This window comes from Colobus angolensis, unplaced genomic scaffold, assembly GCF_000951035.1.
Source record: "Colobus angolensis palliatus isolate OR3802 unplaced genomic scaffold, Cang.pa_1.0 Scaffold241, whole genome shotgun sequence".
Taxonomy (NCBI): domain Eukaryota; kingdom Metazoa; phylum Chordata; class Mammalia; order Primates; family Cercopithecidae; genus Colobus; species Colobus angolensis.
In genome coordinates this window covers 4,567,461-4,586,953 of record NW_012115611.1, presented here as the reverse complement: position 1 = coordinate 4,586,953, position 19,493 = coordinate 4,567,461, and the positions used below count along the sequence as shown (strand labels likewise).

General features: G+C 37.0%; 1 protein-coding gene and 1 pseudogene across 2 annotated transcripts in view; both read left to right on the top strand.

The window, feature by feature from the left end:
- Window positions 1-19,493, top strand: part of EYS (eyes shut homolog (Drosophila)) — a 2,062,375-nt gene that overhangs the window by 1,028,926 nt on the left and 1,013,956 nt on the right. The window lies entirely within an intron of this gene.
- LOC105514336 lies at window positions 11,431-12,063 on the top strand (annotated as a pseudogene).

The following is a 19,493-nucleotide window of genomic DNA, read 5'->3' as shown; positions in this document are numbered from 1 at the left end:
TCATGTCTGATTTCGAGAGGTTCAAGACTTCAGTGGAGGATGGAACTTTATAAAGATGCAATGGAAATAGCAACAGAACTAGAATTAGAAGTGGAGCCTAAAGATGTGACTAAATTGCTGCCATCTCATGATAAAAACTTTAATGAATGTTTCTTGTGGATGTGCACAGAAAGTGGTTTTCTGAGATGAAACTTACTCTTTGTGAAGATGCTGTGAATATTGTTGAAATGACAAAATAAAAGATCTGGATTACAAAGACTTAGTTGATAAAACAGTGGTAGGGTTTGAGAGGATAAACTCTAATTTTGAGAGTTCTATTGTGGGTAAAATGCTGTCAAACAGCATCTTGTGATATAAAGAAATCTTTCATGAAAGGACGAGTTGATTGATGCAGCAAACTTCACTGTTGTCTTATTTTAAGAAATTGCTCCAGCCACCCCAACCTTCAGCAACCACCACATCCTGATCAGTCAGCAGCAACAAGCATCAAGGCAAGACTCTCCACTAGCGAAAAAATTATGCCTCATCGAAGGCTTGGATTAACATTAGAACTAGAAATAAAACATTTTAACACATGTACATTGTTATTTAATGCTATTGCACAATAGGCTACAATATAGTATGAACATAATTATATATGCATTGGGAAACCAATAATTTCTGTGACTTACTTTATTGCTATATTCACTTAATTGTGGTGGTCTGAAACCAAAACTACTATAGGACAAGTTGCCTCTTGTCCATAACATAAAAGTACAAGGTAAAGGAGCAAGTATAAGTGAAGTATGCACATATACAATTCAGTATAAACTATAGGCAATATGCTCTGTGGTGGATCTCCAGAGCTTATCTTGAGTAACTGAACCCTTTTAGCTTTTGCCCATCATCTTATTTCCCCCCTCCCCCAGGCACTGTCAGCTACCTTTCTACTCTCTGTGTTTGTAAGTTTGACTATTTTAGATTTTATTTGTAAGTGAGATCACATAGTATTTGGCTTATGTCTGACTTATTTCACTTGGCATCATGTTCTCCAGGTCCATTCATGGTGTCACAAATGTCAGCATTTCCTTCTTTTTTACGGCTAAATAAGATTATATATACACATACCACATTTCTTTCTTTTCTTTTTTTTTTTGGAGTCTCGCTCTGTCGCCCAGGCTGGAATGCAGTGGCACGATCTCGGCTCACTGCAAGCTCCGCCTCCCTGTTTCACGCTATTCTCCTGCCTCAGTCTCCCGGGTAGCTGGAACTACAGGCGCCCGCCACCACACCCAGCTAATTTTTTGTAATTTTAGTAGAGACGGGGTTTCACCGTGATCTCGATCTCCTGACCTGGTGATCCAGCCGCCTCGGCTTCCCAAAGTGCTGGGATTACAGGTGTGAGCCACCACGCCCAGCCTATACACCACATTTCTATATCCATTCATGAGTTGATGGACATTTAGGTTGTTTCCACATCTTGGCTATTGTAAAAAATGCTGCAGTGAATATGGGGATGCAGGATCTCTTTGAGATTCTGGTTTCAATTTCTTTGGGTAAATAAATACTCAACAGTGAAATTGCTAGATCATAAAGAATTCATATTTTAAACCTCCACATAATTTTCCTAATGGTTGTTCCAATTTACATTCCTGCCAACAGTATACCAGTGTTCCTTCTTCTCCTCATTCTCACCAAAACATTTTTTTTTTAAATAATGGCCATCCTACCAGGTATATTGTATTAAGTTACCATATATACCCTAAAACTATGTACATCAATTATATATCAACAATAGAAAAACTGTTTTAAAAAAATGTATCAACAAAATGAAAAGATTACTTATGGAATGGGAGAAAATATTTGTGAATCATATACAACCATCTATCCCTTAATGACAGGGATAGGTTTTAGAAAATGCACTGTTAGGCTGTTTCATTGTGCAAACATCACAGAATGTAGCTATACAAATCTAGATGGCATAGTCTACTACACACCTAGTGTATTGTACTAGACTACAACCTATACTGCATGTTACTGCACTGAATAGTACAGACAATTGTAATGCAATGGCACTTGTTTATCTAAACATAGAAAAGGCACAGTAAAAATAGGTTTAAAAGATAAAAAATGATACACTTGTGTATGATGCTTACCATAACTAGAGACTGAAGGACTGGAAATGGCTCAGATGAGTCAGTCAGTGAGTGATGAGTGAACATGAAAGACATTAGTGTACACTACTATAAACTTTATAAATACTGTGAACTTAGGCTACAATAAATTTAGAAAAAACATTACATATCATTCTTTAATAATAAATTAACCTTAGCTTACTGTAATTTATTTTTATATTTTTAAACTTGTATTTTGAGTTCAGGGGGACAAATGCAAGTTTGTTACAGAGGTAAACTTGTGTCATGGGGGTTTGTTGTACAGATTATTTCATCACTCAGATATTAAGCCTAGTACCCATTTGTTATTTTTTCTGATCTACTCCCTCCTCCCAATCTCTACCCTCCAAAAGGCCCCAGTGTGCGTTGTCCCCCTCTATGTGTCTATGTGTTCTTATCATTTAGCTCCCACTTATAAGTCAAAACATTCAGTATTTGGTTTTCTATTCCTGTGTTAGTTCGCTAAGGATAATGACCTCCAGCTCCATCCATGTCCCTGCAAAGGACGTGATCTCATTCTTTTTTATGGCTAAATAATATTCTGTGGTGTATATGTACCACATTTTCTTTATCCAGTCTATTATTGGTGGGTGTTTAGGTTCAATGTCTTCACTGTTGTGAAAAGTCCTGCAATGAACATATGCACGTGCATGCGTCTTTATAATAGAATGATTTATATTATTTTGGGTATATATCCAGTAATGGGATTTCTGTGTCAAATATTTCTATCTTTAGGTCTTTGAGAAATTGCCACACTGTCTTTCACAATGGCTGAACTAATTTACGCTCCCACCAACAGTGTATAAGTTTTCCTTTTTTTCTACTACCTCACCAGTATGTTATGTTTTTGACTTTTTAGTAATAGCCATTCTGACTCATGTGAGATGGTATCTCATTGTGGTTTTAATTTGCTTTTCTTTAGTGACCAATGATGTTGAGACTTTTTTCATATGACTGGTGGTACATGTATGTCTTCTTTTGAGAAATGTCTCTTCATGTCATTTGCTCACTTTTTAATGGGGTTGTTTTCTTGTAAATTTCTTTAAGTTCCTTATAGATGCTAGATACTAGATCTTTATAAGCTTTTTAGTTATTTTTAAGTTTTTGACTCTTTTGTATTGACACTGAGTTTAAAACACAAAATATTATTTAGCTGTACAAAACAGTTTTCCTTCTTCATATCCTTATTAAATAAGCTTTTTAATATTAACCTATTCTAATTTTTTTTTCAGATTTTAAAATGTTTTTGTTAAAATCCAAGACACTCACCTTAGCCTAGGCCTCCACAGAGTCAGGATCATGAACATCACTGACATCCACCTCCACATCTTTTCCCACTGGAACATCTTTGAGGCAATAACCTGCATGAAGCCATCATTTTTTTTTTTTTTGAGGCGGAGTCTCGCTCTGTCGCCCGGGCTGGAGTACTGTGGCCGGATCTCAGCTCACTGCAAGCTTCGCCTGCTGGGTTCACGCCATTCTCCTGCCTCAGCCTCCCGAGTAGCTGGGACTACAGGCGCCTGCCACCTCGCCCGGCTAGTTTTTTTTGTATTTTTTAGTAGAGACGGGGTTTCACTGTGTTACCCAGGATGGTCTCGATCTCCTGACCTCGTGATCCGCCCGTCTCGGCCTCCCAAAGTGCTGGGATTACAGGCTTGAGCCACCGCGCCCGGCCGAAGCCATCATTTTTATAACAGTCCGTTTGCTGTAGCACCTCCAGAAGGAGCAGCCTGAGGCTATTTTACAGTTAACATTGTTTTTTATATGCGGAAGGAATGCACTCTAAAACAACATACAACTATATGATAGTAAACCAGTACCACAGTTGTTTATTATCACTATTAAGTATTATGTACATAATTGTATGGGATATATTACTGGCAACCCTATAGGTTTGTTTACACCATTATCACCACAAACATTTGAATAATGCTTTACACTACAATGTTATGATGGCTAATACCTCACTAGATTATAGGAATTTTCAGTTCCATTATAATCTTGTTAGACCACTGTCACATATGTAGTACCACCAAAACATATTTATGTGGTACATGACTATATTTGGTAAGAAGGTAATATTAAAAATATGTAAGAAACTCCTACAAGTCAATAGCAAAAACCAAATACTCGATTAAAAAGCTGGGAGGTATTTTTAGAGTGAAGTAACCAAGTTATAATTGCTCACAGAACTTAGAACTGACTTTTTTCCCCTAGTCTTGGAGACATTCATTAATGCCCTCAAAGTATGAAGAGTAAGTAATTTTTCTCCTTTTCGTGAGAGCCCCTGGCACAATCTCCTCAAATAAATTTAAACGTTAAAAAATAGAGGAAGAGATTATTGCAGGGCCTAGTGGATTCCAATCTAGGCCCTGAAGCTACAAATTGCAAATCATGCTTAACTTTGTCATGCGTAATGGGTGGTTTCCACCTAGCCTCAAATCATTGATAACATGTTCGGTTTTCTCCATTTGCACACACCACATGTTAAAAAAAGTAGGCATTTTGCACACACAGTGTCATTAAATATAATTAATTTATTGGCATGCATTCTTAAAATAGAAAAAATGATAGAGCTTATCAATTCTCTTCTTCACTAGGATTTATACTAGAATTAGCCATTTCCCATGAACAGAATATGTCTTGTTCATTAGTTAATAATGAAAAAAAAAGTGGACATGATTTCACATGTTCTTTCTGGACAGACTCTGAACTTTTAGCTGGATGTTCAAAGTCACTGTGCAATGATAGGCGTGTGTCTCATAGACATAGGGGAAGTGACAACCAGAGTAGAGCCGTCACCCTACTTTGTTCTGTGGTGTAGGTGCTCTATGGTCTCTCCTCTGCTTAATTATGCTAGAATATAGGTTTGCTTAGGTACCAAAATAAACTAAAATAAAGATTAGCATTAAAAGTTATGGACACAAAAACTATTTTGCTCTGCTTCCGTAGGTCACCTATTCTCCAAGGTGAACAGAATATATAAGCTTTTAATGAGTGTTTGAAATACAGAAAAGTAATAATCATGTAACCATTATGTAGATTCCATGACCTAATACTGAAGTATAAAACAAAGATAATTCATTCTCATATTTTCTTTTATAATTTGGAAATGTAGTAGAAACAATGCAATAAACTATTTCAAGATTTAGGAAATGTATTAGAACTGCTCATAACTGTATTTTATGTAAATGTATTATAATCATGTAGATTATGTTAGGGGTTCTGATGAGGAGAAGAAAGAATACTTTCTCTTCACACTTTAAATGCTTGAAGAAAGTAAATTCCCAAGACTAGGAAAAGAAATTAGTCAGTTTTATTAGCAATTACCATTTAGTTACCTCTCCCTAGAAATACACCCCCCACCAGATTTTTGATTGATTTGATTTTTTGCTAATGAGTCCTAAGAGTTTCTTATATATTATTATTATTAACACCTTAGCCTAATGTGTATAACAACTATTAACATAAAATAAGAGTTTAAAAACATTATTTCCTATTCACTTATTTTCCTAACAACAGTATTGTTTATATTTCCCCTGTCCCTACAAAATAGATGAAGGAACCCTAATAGGGTTATTCTAGCACCCTAACATTTGTGTAAATTACACTTTAGAATTTCTGAGAATCTGAAGGAATGTTGGTATTGTTTTAAGGACCTTACGGAATTTTGTGCTAAATAGAAATTTTTAAATATTATTCAGGAAAGCAGTCAAGATTTTTATTCTAGGTACTTCTGTTGTATAGAAAAGTAATGGTTCTGAATGGAATTACCTAGCAAAGAACAACAGGCACAACTGGGATATAGAGAAAATAAATTTGAATACTTTAGTAGACATGCAATCTGTCTGATATGATTAGAGATTAAGATGCCTAAACAGATCTTTCTGGTAAAAACATTTTGATACTAGTCCCTTGATCATTTTATATGTGGTCATGATCATTTTTGCTCAACTTTAGTCTTTAAAGAAAAACCTGCAGTATAACTCATAAAAATAATTACCTTCCTTGGTTGGTATATACAGACAATTGTCCTTAGTTTTCACCTTTGTCTCATTTTTAGATTTTAAACTACTATATTACAAGTTCCTCCGGTAAATGGCATCACACCATAGTTTTAATTTCTTACTGTGAGTGAATAGTTTTAGTTTTCAAAAACAAAGTAACGGTTATCATAAATTTACTGGGATGTGACTGAAATGATTGTTGTATGACTAACCCATTTACCTTGTAGGATAAAAAAGAGTATTTGATTGTCTGAGGCTATAGAGGTCCAGCTCAGTAGAGTGAAAACAAGGACGCTCTTGTTCAAACCGGAAGAAAAGAGTACTGTTAAATTACTGGCCAGGTGTGGTGGCTCATGCCTGTATTCCCAGCACTTTGGGAGGCTGAAGTAGGTTGACCACCTGAGGTCAGGAGATCGAGGCCAGCCTGGCCAACATGGTTAAAATTAAAAATACAAAAATTAGTGGGATATGGTGGCAGGCATCTGTAATCCCAGCTACTCAGGAGCCTAAGGCAGGAGAATTGCTTGAAACTGGGAGGCAGAGGTTGCAGTGAGCCAAGATCGTGCCATTACACTCCATCGTAGGCAACAAGATCAAAATTGCATGTCAAACAAAATTACTAAAATATGAATCGTTTTCCTTTTTTGTATTGCCTTTCTCTCATCTTGTCATGATATTTTTAAAATTGCTATTATTGTTCTAAATAAAGAAGAATTAAAATTTTCAAATATGAACATAAACTAAACTGTTCATTTTCGATTGTACAATGTCATTTCCTATACAAATATAAGGGCCTTTAACTTGAAAGTAGCATCACCAAAATTCCACAACACATATTTTATCCTGCATTAGTCCGTTTTTCACTGCCATAAAGAGCTACCTGAGACTGAGTTACTTCAAATGAAAAGAGGTTTATTTGGCTCACAGTTCTGCAGGTTGTACAAGCATGGCACCAACATTTGCTCAACCTGTTAGGGCTTCAGGAAGCTTTTACTTATGGAGCAAGGTGAAAGAAGAAAAGACCTGTCGCAAAAGGAGGGAGGAAGCAAGAAAAGCACCAGGCTCTTTTAAACGGTCAGACACGTGGTAACTATTAAGAGTGAAAACACATTCATTACTGTAGGGAGGGTACCAAGCCATTCATGAGGGATGCAGCCCCATCCAGCCCTTTCATGACCCAACAACTTCCCACCAGGCCCCATCTCCAGCATTGGAGATCACATTTCAATATGAGGTTTTGAAGGGACAAATATCTAAATTACATCAAGTCCTTATCAGAATGGTAGAAATACTGCAGAAACTAACACAATTGTTTTTATTTCACTTCTCAGTGGTACACGTGCTACTAACCTCTATACCTTTAGCATAGTGATAAACTAAAGAAAAACTATAAGGAAAAGGAACTATGGCTTTGAGCATCCATGGTTGGTTAATACAGAGGAGTAACACAAATAAAGGATATAGAGAGGTTTTTATTCATGATAGAATGTCATTGCATTCTTTCCACAGTGAAAGCAAGTATTGCTTAAATGGAAACTGTGGCCTCTTGATGATGTCAGTGCTCCCCTTCCTTATCACAGTTACTCGATGGTTCATGTAACACTCAGACTTTGTAGTAGATCTGAGTCTTCCTGAACTCCTCATGTTGTGGATCCACAAGAATTCTGTGTTCATAAGAAACTGGGCATGCTGTCTACAAAGGAAGCAGCACTGCTCACTGGCATGTTGCATTGTCCTATCACACTTATCAGACCTCACTTGCAAAACATAAGTTCCAAGATGAAATTATTAAAAATTTCAAGATGGTGACAGCAGAAAATGAAATTACACCAAGTGCCAAGCTTGTGATGCCATCCTTGTGGCTGAATCAGCTTTAGGAAAAGAGAGGTGAATGTTTCCAGATTTTGCTTCAGAGAAAAATGTTTTGTGATGATCATTGGATAATGAATTACCATTGTTTTTCTCTACCAGGTTAAAGTGTGGTTGCACTTTGCTTAAAAACGGACTGTTATATAACATCATAAATTATATTTTACCCCAAAGAACTTGGTCTTTTACTAAAGTAGAACACACATTTAAAAAAAGAAAACTGAATATTGAATTAGGAAAAGAAAGGAATACTGATATCAATGATATTTGATTCGGCTGTTTTGCTAAAGAAATGTATTTTATTTTATGATTTTTAAAAATGCACATCCAGAAACTTTTTATATCACAGTGATTATAAGATTTCTATCACAAAACCATTGGTCTTCATGCATGTAATAAGCTATCAGACACATCTTTTACGTGCCTAGATTCAAAGGGATGAATAAAAAATAGTACATTACATTGTTTCTTCACAACTTGGGTGACACATAATTTGAAAGGCAAACTATAATAATACAAAATGAAAATGACTACATAATGAAACATCATAAGGTAATATAAAATGATAAACTGTATTCTTCTGTTTCCCAGAAAAGGACAAGTCCCTCAGATTCTTATACAATTTTTCTTTGTAGGAATTATTGTGAATTTTTATTTTACATTTCTTTGTATGATTACCTTATTCTCTGTCTTCTTCAATAGTAAGCTTCCCTCATCTGATTTTGCTCACCTTTACATACTACAGCCTTGACTCAGTGTCTGGCACGGTGGTGAGAACTAGCATATGCACTTAATAAATACTGCAATTTCGAAAATATAGAAATATCTCACACAGGACTCATTTTGCAATATAAATATAATGTTAAAAGCAGTTGGGAAAATGTTTGACTTACCAGGAAAGACTCTACAGAAAAGATAAAATAGTAACAATTACGATAATGGGCCAAAGGGAGGAACAACTTTGGGGAAGCTTTTATAATCAATACTCCTTAATGATTCTAGGAAAAATATTTTAGAGTAGTTTTATTGTCACTGAGTCATAGAGTTAGTGCAATACCTCTAAAAGAGTAAAGAGTGTTTTAAGAAATTAACATTTCAGTTATTTCTTCAACCACTCTTTATGGAATTTTATTTTGAATATATCTAAAATATTCTAGGAAGTCGGTAGTTTCTTCATTGTTTATTCAATATTCAAAAATAGAATTTCATTTTCAACTACATAATTTCTATTTATATTTAATGTATTTAAGTATCATTTTTATAAAATGTAATATTCATAGAAATTTCTTCAAACATGTAATGAAAAGGGAATGGAAAGAATACATTCGAATCTAGCGTGGAATCTTTCAAAATTGTTAAAATTTAAATTGGTATATTTTCAGTGAATTTACTGTGAATTTTCATTAACCAGTAGTATACACTATCAGAAGAAAACCTTTGTAACACCACAGAAAGGGCCTGAGAATTTCAGTAACTAATTTTCAAGCATACAACCAATTGCATATATTAGACGTAATTAATCTTTTATAGAACTGCAAGGACTAAGCTATCAATTTGATTGTAACTGAAATATATAACTCAAAAATATCTATTTAAATTAATCTAATTATATGCTTCTGTTTTCAATTTCCCAGTGTGGATCATAGTTCTTTATTTTGTCTTTATTTCCATCCTCCTTTAAATAGGAATTTGTACCTATTGGTTATTATATTATATGCATTACTAAATTGCTACCTAACAACTTCATTAATAGCCAAACTACATTTATGCCAAAAAATAAATAATTTTGTCAGACATTATCCATCAATTGTAACAATTGTAAATATTTCTGTTTTGATATTTCCTTAATATTATTAAGGTTTCAATAATATATTACTCAAATGTTTACATTTTCCTTTCAGTTTAAGAAAGTGAAATCAAACTCAAATAATTTACTTGCTATGTAGTAGAAATACTTAAATAAGACAAAGTATAAGTTATACAATGTATGTTCTTTTAAATTTTGTGTTTTTTCTTCTCATAGATATATTATTGTTTGAAAATAGTAAATTCATCCAATTTTCAAGTCAGTTTTGTCACTATACAAATTTAAATAAATAAGATAGTGTATAGGCAGAAGAAAAAGTCAGAAAACTTGACCTATGCTGTACCATAAAGTAAGTAATTTAGACTAGACACTTCAGTCTTACAGTATAGTCTATATTGTCTTAATCACCTCATTAACATATTTAGGTTTATATAAGCATACCTCTGTGCAACATACATTAGAGAGAAACAAAGAACTAGTAGAAAAATAATAGAAGAATAAATACAGACTTATTATTCTGAAATCATAATTAATGAGAATGTCACTATGTGCAAATACTCAAAAGATATATTAAAATTAAGAAAAAACATAGTAGTCTTGATTTTATTCTTTATTTCTGAGAGGGCACTAGTAATACCCCTTCCTGTCAGTGTGTACATTTTCTCCAGTCTCTACTCTTCCCCATGTGGACACACGTGTGAGCATATACACAATTTCTAGGGTAGTTTCAGGTAGAATTTATTTTTTCCTTGAGAGAGAACTTACAGAAAATGGAGCAGAGTGGCCTCAATTTTTACAAAAATGTGTAAATGGGTAACAGAAACACATAGAAACAGTCATGAACAACTTATAACAGATTGTCTACCTGAACCTTAAAATTTTTTATAAGGAGATTGATTTAACTTATTCTGAGTTCTATGCCCTTACAGCTGTGTTTTCAGGGGAAAAAATCACATCAGAACACATGCAAACTAAAAATTGTGCCTATTGCATATGCCAGATAGTCTACTTTTTCCCTCCAAACAAAAATTATTAAGGAATACTTCAAAGCTTCAAACAAAACTTCAAAAAAAAAAATGCTAGAAATACTTTTTCCTATAGATAACTAACATGGATAATAAGAGGAATGTTTCCTGGAAGTAAAGGTTACAAAGTTCTTATTCACTTTAGTCCTCAACAAAGTTTCTCTGAATTATATTGCTTTATTGAAAATAGAATTTCTTCATATGGCCAGCAGTAAATCTATATATATATATTTTTTTTTTTGGTTATTTGTTTCTACTTCCCCCCCGCCCCCTTAAAGTATGTGCAATATGGGCAGAAGATTGGTGATTGGGTAAGCACCACAAGATAATATTGTTATTAGGACTTCTCATTTTCATCTAAGAGTTTCATTTGTTTTATTGGTTTAAACGTAACTGAAGGTATTATATTTTGTGGTATGTAAAAAAGACTTCTTCATTTCTTTAAAAAATAAATTAGTATAGCTTGCTCCCACCGCGGTGGGGCTGCTCATCTACAAGTTGAGAAAATTTAGCCTAAGAGGAAGATATGAGTGAGACTGAATCAGGAGCCACCGGGAAGCAAGAAGGCCATGGTGATTGTTGCCATACGTACGCTGGCTACCATCTTTCTAGCTTTGTTTGCAGTCTTAGTGGTGGCTTGAGGGCAGCGCTACCGCTGGCCAGGAGACCTGCTGCAGCGCTATGATTCCAAGTCCATTATGAGTCTGTTAGGTGCCATGGAGACCCAGTCTGAGCTCTCTGAGTTAGAACTGTTGTTGTCATCATCAACCCCGGCATAGAGCCCATTCTGGATAATGAAGACTGGAGCTAGGATGCCTTGGGCCTCATGACCCACTGCATTGTCATCTTGAAGATTTGTCACACTTGGAGAGAAAAACTTGTTGCCATGACAATGGGCTCAGAGGCTGAGAAGAAGACTTCAGCCACTGTCAGCAACATCATTGTGGTGGCTAAGTGGATCATCCCCAGAGTATATGATGTTGTGAAACCAGTGTACCCTCTATTGGGCACCAAGCTCCTGGGTGTGTGTACGTGCCCCTATATGTCAGTCATCAGGTGCTGGTAACCAGAAATGCCTGCCATCTGAACAGGGGCAGCATTTGGAAGTGCTTTGAGAAGCAGCCCTGCTTTCTGAACCAGATAAAGGCCTCCCAGGCCCCAAAACCTTCTTGCAGGAGCAGTTGGGAATTTATTGCCTGTAGGCCAGCAACTAGTCATGAAGGCTAATAAGAATGGCTTAGATGAGCTTTCCACTTTTTCCTGTAGAGTTAGTTGTTCTCCAGGGCTCAGGGGTGTGTGCATAGCAAAGCGGGAGAGTCCTAGCTGGTGATGCCATTGTTGCAATTGCAAATTGTGACTGGTGAGTGGCAGTCTAATACCACAATTAAGGGATATGCCATTCATCATTTGCACAACACAGCACTGAAACTGATAGATGGTCAGCTTTATTTAGCTTACCTTGTGTTTTCAAGAAAATTGTGCTCCCATATAAGAAATCTAGAAATTTCACATTAAACATCAGAATTTCTGGCTTCTCCTGAACAATCAAGTTTGGCAGTTGTGATTTGTGTTTTCAAACGAGAACAATCAGTTGGAGTTAAGTAGGGATTGCCTCTCTTGGCAAGACTTGTACTCTTATCTTGCCTGTTTCATTTATTTGTATTATCTGCCTGATCCCTTAGGCATCTGAGTCTCTCCTCTTATTTAGAGGAGGTTTGGGTTTGAAGCTTAGCACTATAAAGTTATTTCCTTTTATCATTATGCCTACAGTTTTACTATACACCACTAGGTATACAGTAAATTTATACTTATGATTCCCTCAGAAAATAAGAATTCAAAAATAAATTAGTATGATTCATATGAATTTTGTTTTTATCTCTATCCTTAACTTTTTTTAAAAAAAATTTGCCATATCTAAGATGTTTATAAACAGAAGATATGGCAAACATTTGCAAAGGTGTATGTGGAATGCAATTAACAAGCTAACAGGAATTTGGCAATAGAAACACAAGTGTGTTAAAACATTTACAGTTTTCTCTGCAATCCAGTCCAGGAGTTAATAACATCTTTTTTTTTTTTTTTTTAATACTTTAAGTTCTGGGATACATTTGCAGAACGTGCAGGTTTGTTACATAGGTATACGCATGCCACGGTGGTTTGCTACACCCATTAACCTGTCACTGACATTAAGTATTTCTCCTAATGCTATCCCTCCTCTTGCCCCCCAACCCCGACAGACCCTGGTGTGTGATGTTCCCCTACCTGTGTCCATGCGTGAGAACATGTGGTGTTGGTTTTCTGCTCCTGTGTTAGTTTGCTGAGATTGATGGTTTCCAGCTTCATACATATCCCTGCAAAGGACATGAACTCATCCTTTTTTATGGCCGCATAGTAATCCATGGTGTATATGTGCCACATTTTCTCTATCCAGTCTAACATTGATGGGCATTTGGTTCGGTTCCAAATCTTTGCTATTGTAAACAGTGCTGCAATAAACATAAGTGTGCATGTGTCTTTATAGTAGAATGAGTTCTAATCCTTTGCGTATATGCCCAGTAATGGGATTGCTGGATCAAATGGTATTTCTGGTTCTAGATCCTTGAGGAATCGCCACACTGTCTTCCACAATGTTTAAACTAATTTACATTCCCACCAACAGTGTAAAAGCATTCCTAGTTCTCCACATCCTCTCCAGCATCTGTTGTTTCCTGACGTTTTAATGATCAGCATTCTAACTGGTATGACATGGTATCTCATTGTGGTTTGCATTTCTCTAATGACCAGTGAAGATGAATTTTTTTTCATATGTTTGTTGCCTGCATAAATTTCTTTTGAGAGGTGTCTGTTCATATCCTTCACCTACTTTTTGACAGGATTGTTTTTTTCCTTGTAAATCTGTTTAAGTTCCTTGTAGATTCCAGATATTAGTCCTTTGTCAGATGGACTGCAAAAATTTTCTCCTATTCTGTAGGCTGCCTATTCACTCTAATGATAGTTTTTGTATGTTTGTTTGTTTTGTTTCTGTTTTTTTGCTGTGCAGAAGCTCTTTAGTTTAATTAGATCCCATATGTCAATTTGGGCTTTTGTTGCCATTGCTTTTCGTGTTTTAGTCATGTAGTCTTTGCCCATGGCTATGTCCTGGATGGTATTGCCTAGGATTTCTTCTAGGGTTTTTATGGTTTTATGTATTATGTTTAAGTCTATATCTTGAGTTAATTTTTGTATAAGGTATAAAGAAGGGGTCCAGTTTCAGTATGCTTTATTTTTAAAGAGAAAGTAAATAGTTATCTTATTCATGTAAAAAATCACGTTATTTGATAAAATTTATGATTTTCTTTTCTTCAAGATGAAATTGTAGTTGCCCTATGTTAAAAACAGGAAAGCAGAAGTAAATGGACCCTAGACATTGAATTGCTTGCCCCAAATGAATACTTAAATTTCCATTAAGATCACATTTTAGAATCTTAACAAGAGTAAGAGTTTGTATATCACTAATACAAATAATGTCAAATTTTCAGACAGTTTGCTCTTGTTACTATCATCTTTCTTACTGACACAGGCCAGGTGTTGTGGCTCATGCCTGTAATCCCAGGACTCTGGGAGGCCGAAGTAGGCCGATCACTAGGTCAAGAGACGGAGACCATCCTGGCCAACATGGATAAACCCTGTCTCTAACTAAACATATAAAAATTAGCTGGGCATGGTGGTGCACACCTGTAGTCCTTGCTACTTGGAGGCTGAGGTAGGAGAATTGCTTGAAACCTGGTAGGCTGAGGTTGCAGTGAGCTGAGATCACACCACTGTACTCCAGCCTGGCAACAGAGCGAGACCCCCATCTCAAAAAAAAAAAAAAGAAAAGAAAAAAGAAATAAGTAAAAATAAAAGTTGTGTGTGTTCTTCTCCAAGTTATTCAATCATACAATCTCCTTATCCCATGTTGGCAAATATAGGTCATCTAGCACAAGTGCCTTTGTTTGCTATTAATCTTGTCATTTCAACATATCTAGGTGGTCAGAGCTTCCTTATGTCTTTAGAATTTATCTGTAATTTACTGTTTTTTCCTCCTGTCTCAGAGTAAGTTTGTTTCCTTGCTTTCACTTTGTGCAGAGAGTCATTCACAACTCAGCTGAGCCAAAGCTTTTTTTGAAATCAGTAAATCTCTCCCTCCCTTGCATTTCAGGGCTCTTGCTTCATTGATATTTCTCTTCTAAATGTAAATATATTTAGATCATTTATTCATTTAAAGTAAAAAAGAAACAAATTTAAAAACACTTCTCTTTTCTAATACCCCTTCAAGCTTCACTCATTTTTTCCTTCCTTTCACCAATAAAATCCCTAAGATTTTTCTATATTTGTCATTTTCCTTTTATATTTTCTCACTAGATGCTTTACTTTTCAAAATCTTCCCTTATTGATGTCTTTGCATGCATAACAAAACTTTCACCTGTACAGCTATTTTACCAGTTAAACCAATAGTTTCATAATTAAATAACTTTTAAAATTCTTTCTTCTCCTTGTGTATTGATGAAATGCTTTTATTCCTTGGTGTATGAGTCGTTTCTACCCATAATAACTTTGCATTAAAAAAAAAAAACTCATTGGCATCTATTAGGTTGGTGCAAAAGTTATTGTGCTTTTTACCATTACTTATAATGACAAAAACTGTGATTACTTTTACACCAAACTACTACCACCCTGTTTGCCAATAAGCATCTGTTTCTCAACTCATCTATGGGTTGACATTAGTTCAGCTAATATAAATCTCGAGCAATAAGGCCTGTTTCCTAGCTGTGAACTACGTTCACCCATTTCTCATCCTTCTTAAACCTAAACATATCTGAGACACATCCTCTTTACGAAAAAAGATCAAAGTGCAGGAGACCAAGTTAAATCACACAAACACAGTTCAAATTCTACTCACATAATTTCCACTATCATCCCATTAGAAAAAGCAAGTCACACAGCCATGTCCAACATCAATTGGGTAGGGAAATACATTCCTTTCACAGTGGGGACAGAAACTGAATACTTGTTAAGCAATAATATAATTTATTTCACTTGGGTTTCTTGATACTGTGTCTGGAATTGGTGGGTTCTTGGTCTTGCTGACTTTAAGAACGAAGCTGCAGACCCTCGCTGTGAGTGTTATAGCTCTTAAAGACGGTATGCCTGGAGTTTGTTCTTTCAGATGTGCAGATGTGTCTGGAATTTCTTCCTTCTGGTGGGTTCGTGGTCTCACTGCGTTCAGGAGTGAACCTTTGTGGTTAGTGTTACAGCTCAAAAAGGCAGTGTGGACCCAAAGGGTGAGTAGCAGCAAGATTTACTGCAAAGAGCTAAAAAACATACTTCCCACAGCATGGAAGGCCATCTGGGGTAGCCAGTGGGGTAGCCTGCTTTTATTCCCTTATCTGGCCCTACCCACATCCTGCTGATTGGTCCATTTTACAGAGAGCTGATTGGTCCATTTTACAGAGAGCTGATTGGTCCATTTTACAGAGAGCTGATTGGTCCACTTTACAGCAAGCTGATTGGTCCATTTTACAGAGAGCTGATTGGTCCATTTTACAGAGAGCTGATTGGTCCGTTTTGAAAGGGTGCTGATTGGTGCATTTACAATCCTCTGGCTACACATAAAAGTTCTCCAAGCCCCCGCTAGACTAGCTAGACACAGAGCACTCACTGGTGCGTTTACAAACCTTTACCTAGACACAGAGTGCTGATTGGTGCATTTACAATACTCTAGCTAGATATAAAAGTTCTCCAAGACCCCACCCAACTCAGGAGCCCAGCTGACTTGCCCAATGGTTCCTGGGCCGGGTCCACAGGCAGAGCTGTGTGCCAGTCCCCGGCCATGTGCCTGCTCTCCTCAGCTCTTGGGCGGTTGATGGGACCAGGCGCTTCGCGCGCAGCCCCGGTTCTGGCCTGCGTGCGCCTCTCCCTCCACACCTCCCGGCAAGCAGAGGGAGCTGGCTCCAGCCTCGGCCATCCCAGAGAGGATCTCTCTCACTGCAGCGGCAGGCTGAAGGGCTCCTCAACCGCACGCTGAGGCCGAGGAGGTGCCGAGAGCAAGCGAGGGCTGCTAGCATATTTTCACCTCTCAGTACTAGACAGCCTTAGTAGTGGTAAGGCCAGGAGGCAGGGAAATTCTGGGCAGAAGAGGGCAGGTCTCTGGCAAGGATCCCACCCTCAAACCTGGAACTGCAGTCCAATTTGAGAACACGTATTCCTGTTTCCTCACTCGAATGTTGCCTTTTCCAAAACCACCTATAGCCTGCTCTGCCCCCCATCCTGTGCCCATAAAAACCCCAGGCTCCACCAGCAGAAAGCAGAGAAGAAGAGAAGCATCTAGATATCTGAGAGAAGCAGCTTGACTTCAAAGGGACAGCTTGACAGCGTGGCCTCAGAGAAGAGTCTGGCCAAGGACTGCTGAACTCCCAGGGAGGACTGCCCTACCACTCTATCTGCTTTCCAGCTCCCCTTCCCACAGAGAGCCACTTTCATCCGCAATAAAATCCTCCACATTCACCACCCTTCAATTCCTTAGAAAGACCTGATTTTTCCTGGAGGCCAAACAAGAGCTCAGGACTCTTGGGTGCAGACAATGAAGACTGTCACACTGACTCTCTGCCCTTGCTGGTGGAGAGCAACCGCCACATGTGAAAAGGCAGAGGGCCCACTCAGCTGTTTAAGACTTAAGCTGTCGGCAGATGGCAAAGCTAAAAGAACACTGTAACACGGCCAGGCACGGTGGCTCACGCCTGTAATCCCAGCACTTTGGGAGGCCAAGGCAGGCAGATCACGAGATCAGGAGATTAAGACCATCCTGGCTAACATGATGAAACCCCATCTCTACTAAAAATACTAAAAAATTAGTTGGGCGTGGTGGCAGGCACCTATAGTCCCAGCAGCTACGGAGGCTGAGGCAGAAGAATGGCGTGAACCCGGGAGGGGCAGCTTGCTGTAAGCTGAGATAGCGCCACTGCACTCCAGCCTGGGCGAGAGAGCGAAGACTTTGTCTCAAAAAAAAAGAAAGAAAAAAAAAAAAAGGAAAAGAAAAGAAACATTGAATTAAGAATTTAAAGCAGTTAGTATTTATTCGTTTACATATTTTTACACAGTTTGAAAATATTAAAAAAAAAAAAAAAACACTGTAAGACACGTCCTCTGGGGCTTCAGGGGTCGTGGGTACTCTTGACTAGATACTGCCACAGGGCCAGCACAAAGCTTTGCTCCTGTCAATGCCCAAAAGCACTCACCCTGGCTCCTGCACCTGTTCATCTGTACTCCTCTTCCTGCGAGGGGTGGAATGCAGTGAGACTGAGTGAGGGGAGTCCACCCCAGCCGCCCTGAAGAAGCAGCCAGCTAGTTCCAGTGCCCATACACTACAGTTTCCACCCGTGAAGGAGTCAGGGAAATTTCCTGCTTCAGTAGTGGTTTCAATTGTATCTTCAAATAGAATTAGAAGTGATGATATAGCTGACAGGCATCATGGTACTTAGGTAGGTTGTTCTGGACAAAGTAGTTATTAGGCTGCTTTGTAAAGAAACAACCTATTCCTCTGAGTTATTTTACAAAATATGTGTCATCACCTTTGGTTCAACAACCATAAATTAAGTCCCTAATGTGTACTAAGATGGACGTATTGTCTAAACATTGTGTCATGAGATTGTGTACTAAGATGTTGGCTAAGATGATTAATTAATTAGGGTTTCTTTGTAAATATAAAAACAAGCCTCACCTTTACTTTTGACTATTTAATTCCACTGATCATTTTATCTTCATTCACAAGAAATTCAAGGATTTTTTTTCTGGAAAATAATTACATAGTTTACTATTTGTAACACATTTAAAGAGAAAAAAGGAGCTTCAATAACATGTGTTCCCTGAGGAACTGGTAGGTGACATGGCTACTGTTTGATGATAGGTCAGTGTAGCAGAGTTGAAATTCATGAGTAAACTTGTAAACAGCTGGGTAACCCATGGTTTATATGTATGCAAAGAAATAAGACAAACTAAAAGTCTAATAATTTTTTTAAGTACCAGAATTCCATGCTTTGTGCAAGTGAGAAAACTGAAGGAAATGGTATCTCTGAAAAAAAGCATACTTCACAATGCAAAAGTATAAGCATCGTCCCACCTCCAAGACAAAACTTTAAGAATTTAATACGTTTAATTCCTTAGTTTTATGAGTGGCTTCTTCTAAACAGCATATCAATAGCTTGATGAAAACAAGCTTCAAATTATTTGTTTACATTTACTGGCAATTAAAAATTATATGTACAAAACATTATACTTATATTTTTATATCCATATTCCTCTGGAGAGAATTCCAGTAACATCAGTATGCCACCCATCACTTTGTTTGCTCACTATTTGGTGACAGGATTCATTGCATTGACTAAAAACTGAGATTACTGTAGTGCAAATTACGCATGCATGCTCAGTTGCAATTCTCCTCTGTGTGAGGTTCTTAAGTGCGTATTACTCATTGTTTATGAAATGTTTCATTTGTAAATCTGTTTTGAAAGCCTGAAATGGAACATTATGTTTCTATGGAGCCCTGTCTTATAGATTTTGTTTTCATTCTACAGGAATTATATTTTAAGTATTATATCTGCTTTTGGCTATGTTT